Here is a 7,500-nt window from a genome sequence, read left to right on the forward strand (position 1 = left end):
TATCTTGATGGGAGACTATTTATAGCTGCTATAATGTAAGCAATAATATGAACCAACTCGTTTCCCAGTAAATGTATAAAGGTGCTTTGTTAATAAATGATTGGTAACTTGCCACAATGTTTTATTCTTTACATGAACCAGTTGTGCAACTTTCACTTGTTGTTTTCTTTTCTTTTACTATTATCAGATAGTCCATCTGTTAGGTTACTTCCTTACAGCTCACAGAGAACAATTATGCAAATTTTTTCATATGAACGTTCCTTTTACTGAGCAATTTACTTCTAGTAGCAGAGAATTTCACTAAATACCGAGAGTCTGATTTAGGTTTCTGTAGTAACTCAAGTTAGTAACTACATTATATATATTCCACATATCTGATGAAGCCTTGGTTCTGATTCATGTCCTATAACAGTCCTATATCAAAATCACAGGTATATATTAATACAACTTTCTAATGTCATAATAGTTTATAATAGGTTTACACCGGGATTTGTTATCGTATAAACTAATTATGCTAGAAATTGTTCATTTTTGTTACGTTTTCTGTAAGGAGTCTTGGGAATTGTTGATTTCTTTGTACTTCACCTGCAAGACAGAGCAAAAAAACGAAGAAAACAGTAAGCATTACAAAATGTTACTCTAAAGGGATTAAAAAGTATGATGTTCCTTCTAAATAATACACTTCGCTGTAGAAAAACAATCCGTCTTGGCCTGGTAGCGAGTCTTGTTTTTTTTTATTTTTCCTGTTCTGTCATTGGTTTGTTGCCTCATTGTGTTAACCTGCTACGTGTTTGTCCTTAGTTACTATTAGTATGTTTATATGTATGTTTATCCAGTTGTGTCATTGTTCATTGTGAAGTCAAGTGACGCTTTTCATTAGCTTTGTTTTTCTGTTTCTTCGTCCTGCTTTTGTCTGTTTTCTGTCTCTCACTGCACATTACAGTAACGCTACACACCACGCCGTGGTTGATTGTTTGTTTATAGCTAATAGCACACTCCATTGTGTTGTAGTCCATATTTTTAATCGGATGGTCACGTTGGAATTTTAGTTCACTATTTTCCTGGCATACAGTTGAAGAAATAAGCCAGCTGTCTAATTTTCATTGACTGTTCTTCATTAGGCTCTTTTTCAAATCTCTTCATTCGCTCCAGAAAACAGCGAGAAGAAGAAGTCCAGTGTGTTTCTTGCTGAAGCTTGCGTTTCTCCATCTCAGGTCATTCGGTTATTTTTCAGCTATGTGCTGTCCTTGTCAGGTCTGGTTTGCTGCATGTCCTGTTCAATTGTACCTACTAAATCTAAACTACTGAATCTGGTGTGTGTAAGCGGTGAAATCACTAAACCGTGCTGAACACCAGGCACGCAGGACCACAGTTGTACACCGCTGCTCTAAACACGTGACTCGTATGCCATGAAGACAGCCTTTCTCTTGTTGGGCTCTGGCGAAGTCTGGACGGAGTCCAGGCTGCCTAAGAAAACCTTTAGCCTTGGTTACCATGGCGAGAGACATTGATTATATCGTGATCATTTATGGCTTCCTGTTGAGTCCTGTTATTAACTCTGACTCGAAAGAAATATAGTGGAATTTGAACAGCTGTAATGGATGGTTCAACTGTGGTCCAGGTCTGTAAACAGAACAAAGCACACACACACAGACGGATGAGGTGAAAGATGACGTTACACTGAACCCACAGTACAGAGTGATGATTTATTGCTCTGTTCTTGAAGTCTTGACCCATAGATTCACAAGTGCTCACTTCACTACTGTCATATGAGCTGATAGAGAAGTGAAATGCCCTTAAGATGGTGACAGGGATTCCCTGAAGGTGTGTTAAAAACAGCACTGGCATTCAGTCACTTTCTCAGTCTCTCTGTCACTCTCTCTGTCTCTCTCTCACACACACACACCACACACACACACACACACACACACACACACACACACACACACACACACACACTACTCTCTCGCACGACGAGAGGAACCAGAAAAAGCCTCAGGGCTGCATAGAACATTAACTACATATCTCCTTAAATCTTTAAGGCAGAGAGATTACAGACTCAAAACCAGCCGAATAATGAAGGCTTTTAATCAGTTCTTCACTCAGTTTCATTTCCTCATTAGTTCGGTACTGAATTTCACCAGCTCCTCATCAGTTCCTCATCGGTTATTCATTGAATTTCAAGTTCTTCATTGGATTTAATCATTTCTTCTCTTGTTTTTCAATTTCTCCTTTTGGCCCATGCAGTTCATAATCAGTTCATTAAAATTAATTCATTTCTTTGTTCCATTGATTGTTAATCAGGTGATTACATTTGTTTCAGTTCTACACAGAATTCTGTCCTTTTCTTTGTATGTCTGCAGTACATCAGTTCTTCATCAGGTATTTATCGTATTTGATCAGTTTTGTATTGAATATAATGTTGGTAAAATGTTTTACAAGTTATAACACGGGTGTAGATGCCTCGACCCCAGGCAGAGGTGCTCGGCCCAGTATGAGTTCTGTCAAGAGGCAGAATTTCGTTTTCCATTATAAATTGTTGGGTCACTTCCGGTGGGTGTAGTACCAAATCTCACCACAAGATGGCATTAATGAATTAATAATGTAGCACCTCAGTGCAGAAATGGAGCAAGTTTGGTCAAAAACAACAAAAATGCTCGTATGTTACAGGGATAGCAGTCATATAGAGACGGGGTGTTTCACACACACACACACACACACACACACACACACACACACACACACACACACACACACACACACACACAGACAGATACACAGACACACATACAGAGACAGACAGACACACACACACATTGAGAGACATAGACACACCACACACACAGACAGACACACACAAACAGACATTACACAGGTGTGTAATGATGGCAGTGTTTAGCTCAGGGGCCACAACATTCAGAGTCATCCGGGTTTGATTTAGTCTCTGTGCTTCCTGTCCTGCAGGACTAGATCTGAGCAGGCAAGTTCAGTATGTTTGATGCTACCCTTGAAATCACCCTGTTCACTATTACATTTATCAGGCATGCTATGTTACACAGATTTGGTGTCATTCTCTACTGCATACTATATAATGTGTCTTCCCTTTATTTGCTCTCTGTGTTAATAAGTAGACTGAGGCTGATCTGTAGCCTAGAGAACATCCTGTGTAGACTGCTTATTGTGACACTTTGATACTGGGATGATTTCCTGAGTAAGATGGATTATGAGTGCAACTATGAAAGAGAAGAAGAGCAACTAAAAATAACACAGACTTTATTTTACATTCTTGAAAGAAACCTACTGAATTTACAGAATTCATTAAAATGCTCGCTTGGTATTTGAAAGAGACGTGTCATGATTACACGCCTGTTTGCTGAGACCCCGTGATACACAACTCAACTGTAATACTTTCTTAATCCTCAAAAAATTGGACATGTTCAAACATTTTAAATAAATGAATGATTTTCTGGCTGTGAGTCTGATATACAATGAGTCAGGACTCTGTTGGGGTTCAGTCTGAGACGTGTGAGCTTTTCTATAAATAAGTACATTTCCACTAGTCGGCTGGTAAAAACAGAATTACTGATGAAACACTCTAAATTCTTAAATCCATGAGTGTCTACTTTCATATGAGCTTCATATAAACCAACCCCGTGGAGTGAGACATGACAAAGACATTCTGTACTGAACACAGACACAACAAAACAGGAGCAAATTACTTTTTTGGCCTCTGGGAGAAAGAGTGCCATCTCATCGGTCACTCTGTGTGTGTATGCACATACAAATATAAATACACCCACTCTGAATGGAGCAGGTGTGTGTAAAACTCTGCCTTGTTGGGTCTGTCAGGGAGTGAAGACAGACACAGAATACGTGCCTGCAGAGAGGATGAATATACTCTTCTTCCTGTCCACACCTTCATCTGACCTAAATACTTTAGTGACTAGGATGATCATGACCCAACATGCCTGACACGGCAAAGACACAAAGAAAGAGAGAGAGAGAGAGAGAGAGAGAGAGAGAGAGAGAGAGAGAGAGAGAGAGAGAGAGAGAGAAACACAAAGTGAGAGTGAGAAAGAGAGAAAGAGAAACACAAAGTGAGAGAGAGTGAGAGAGAAACACAAAGTGAGAGAGAGAAAGAGAGAGAGAAACACAAAGTGAGAGAGAGAGTGAGAGAGAAACACAAAGTGAGAGAGTGAGAGAGAAACACAAAGTGAGAGAGAGTGAGAGAGAAACACAAAGTGAGAGAGAGAGAGTGAGAGAGAAACACAAAGTGAGTGAGAGAGAAACACAAAGTGAGAGAGAGAGAGTGAGAGAGAAACACAAAGTGAGAGAGAGAGTGAGAGAGAAACACAAAGTGAGAGAGAGAGAAACACAAAGTGAGAGAGAGAGAAACAAAGTGAGTGAGAGAGTGAGAGAGAAACACAAAGTGAGTGAGAGAGAAACACAAAGTGAGAGAGAGAGAAACACAAAGTGAGTGAGAGAGAAACACAAAGTGAGAGAGAGAGTGAGAGAGAAACACAAAGTGAGAGAGAGAGTGAGAGAGAAACACAAAGTGAGAGAGAGTGAGAGAGAAACACAAAGTGAGAGAGAGTGAGAGAGAAACACAAAGTGAGAGAGAGAGAGTGAGAGAGAAACACAAAGTGAGTGAGAGAGAAACACAAAGTGAGAGAGAGAGAGAGTGAGAGAGAAACACAAAGTGAGAGAGAGAGAAACACAAAGTGAGTGAGAGAGAAACACAAAGTGAGAGAGAGAGTGAGAGAGAAACACAAAGTGAGAGAGAGAGTGAGAGAGAAACACAAAGTGAGAGAGAGAAACACAAAGTGAGAGAGAGAGTGAGAGAGAAACACAAAGTGAGAGAGAGAGTGAGAGAGAAACACAAAGTGAGAGTGAGAAAGAGAGAAAGAGAAACACAAAGTGTGAGAGAGTGAGAGAGAAAAACAAAGTGAGAGAGAGTGAGAGAGAAAAACAAAGTGAGAGAGTGAGAGAGAAACACAAAGTGAGAGAGAGAGTGAGAGAAACAAAAAGTGAGAGAGTGAGAGAGAAACACAAAGAGAGAGAGAGAGAGAGAGAGAGAGAGAGAGAGAGAGAGAGAGAATGATCTTCATCTCCCTGATAACAGAAGTAATCCAGTCCTCTTAATAGATATAATCTCTCCTTCCTATACCACTGACTCTTTCAATCTCTTTCATCCTCACGAGCTCAGTGAAGTGATGCAGAGCAGAAGTTTGTGGTGAAGTTTGGATTTATTGCTTTTGAAACATGTTCAAGTCAAATTAAGGAATTTCTCTGACGGTTTTGTAATAATCACGAAGCATCGCGTCGAGTTGTACATCATCTACAGTTTTCTTTCTTTTCTTTGTGAATTGAAAAGCAAGATAAAAGCAATAAAACAGCACACTGATAACATACAAATAAATGGCGTGAAGAACCAAATACATTCCACAAAATGAGTCTGATCATAAATTCTGTATATATATATTTATATATGAACACATTTAGCACCATTCGATTGGGTTTTGATATAACCATGAAGAACATCAGCCGGCATGTACAACACAAGCAAGATAAACACAATACGTTTTCAGAGTAATGTTTATGTTTGTGTTGATGGTTATGTAAGTGTTGTACAAAACAAGCACAAAGCCATTATACTATCAAGACACCAGGAATGAAACACAATAAATAATCATGACAACTGCAAACGTTTCATTAAAACAAATCCTTACGGTAGATTGAGATGATTTGAGATGAAGCACTCTTATGAACTGAACTCTACTGATCTACAAAATGAGCTGGAATAGATTTTGCATACAGGGTTCATACTATGAACAGGCACTTATTACAGAGGAGTCTGGACTCGAATGTTTACTCAGAGATGAATTCAGTATTAAAACTAAAAGACAAAGAAGACAAGAATTAGAGACGGGATTTTTTTTCTCATTCTGAACAGGACAGATTTTATGTTCAGATCACCACCGTGATTCCCTGATCGTTACCTCAGTCATGTTTATTAGCTACACATTTGCCCAGATTGTCCATCTATCCAAACATCATATTATATTGTGACCCAGAGTGCAAGAAGTGTTACTTAAAATCGCTAGAATGGGAAATAAATAGTTTTCACTGGATTATGGTCGAACCATTGACCTGAAAGCGGACGGTTAAAACTTTAAAAACAGGAGGTCAAGTTTGTCATTGTGATTTCAATAACAGCAGCTCAGACACCAGTTCAGCCTCAAATCCATTTATATGAGCAAGCTTATGTGTGGAAAACTCCATTTTATCAAAAATTACATATTTTTTTAATGCATTCAAAACCTGTCATCGTTGACATCGTGAATTTATAGAACGTTTATGGAAGAAGTCTTAAAAGTGGAGAAAACACATCAGGAATGATGGTATAGTAAAATAATCCGTGACTTTTACGAATTTTACCTCAGAAAATTACTAAAAGCATACGAATTTTACCTCAGAAAATTACCAAAAACATACAAATTTTACCTCAGAAAATTACCAAAAACATGTTAATTGCCATTTACATGTTTTTGGTAATTTTCTGAGGTAAAATTCGTAAAAGTCATGGATTATTTTACTATACCATTATTCCTGGTGTGTTTTCTTCCATTTCCGGCCTGTTTAACAACTCCACGTGTCGAAGTATTTGTGACTGGCAGCGTGTGATATCTGACAGAGCATCAGGACACTTCTGATTGCTGAAAGCAAGCGAGAGATGACTGGATATGGCATGAAGAAAAGAGAATCTCTGCTGTGTGTATCAGGCCCTTAAAAAGTTTCACACATCACACCTCACTGCTCTTGAGCGCGCTTTTCTCTCATTCCACCAAATCTTTCAAATCCGCCCTTTTAAATCTCATAATACTTTTCGAATTTTAGATCTTACCCATGAAGTGCTAGCTCAGAGCTAATGCTCGCTCCCAGGACTACCAGAGAACAACTTAACCTTCAAAAGTTCAGCCCTGTGCTTTGATTGTATTCTGACTACATTATAAGCTCCAGATAAATGTGTGTGGATAAAAAAAAGATGAAAATAAAATCAATAATAAAGGCTGTAGTTAAAACTCTACAGTTGCTACCTGCATGAATGAGTATCATGATACAGTGCTTAAACCTTTACAGAGAACCTCACCACAATCACATGGAACAGTCATTACTGGGGCTGTTACATTTTTTTTTTTTTTTACTTATCAAGGTTTTTTTTTTGTATTTTATTTGATTTTTTTTATTCTCTGATGATAATTTGTTTGTTTTTAATTTAACTCGTCTTTCGTTGATTTTTACTGGTGCTGACCTGGGTCTGAACAAAGTAAACAAATACGTGTCTCAGCGACAACAGAAAGCTTTTCACCCCCCACTTTACCCCAAGCTAAGGTATGTTGCAAAGGTGTAATTTTGAGGTTATAAAACTCTGCTCCAAAGCAGGATCGGTGAGGTTTTTAGTGTTGTTGTGTCAAACATGTACCGTACAGTGTGAAATGA

The sequence above is a fragment of the Tachysurus fulvidraco genome, chromosome 10, assembly GCF_022655615.1.
Source record: "Tachysurus fulvidraco isolate hzauxx_2018 chromosome 10, HZAU_PFXX_2.0, whole genome shotgun sequence".
In the NCBI taxonomy this organism is placed as follows: Eukaryota; Metazoa; Chordata; class Actinopteri; order Siluriformes; family Bagridae; genus Tachysurus; species Tachysurus fulvidraco.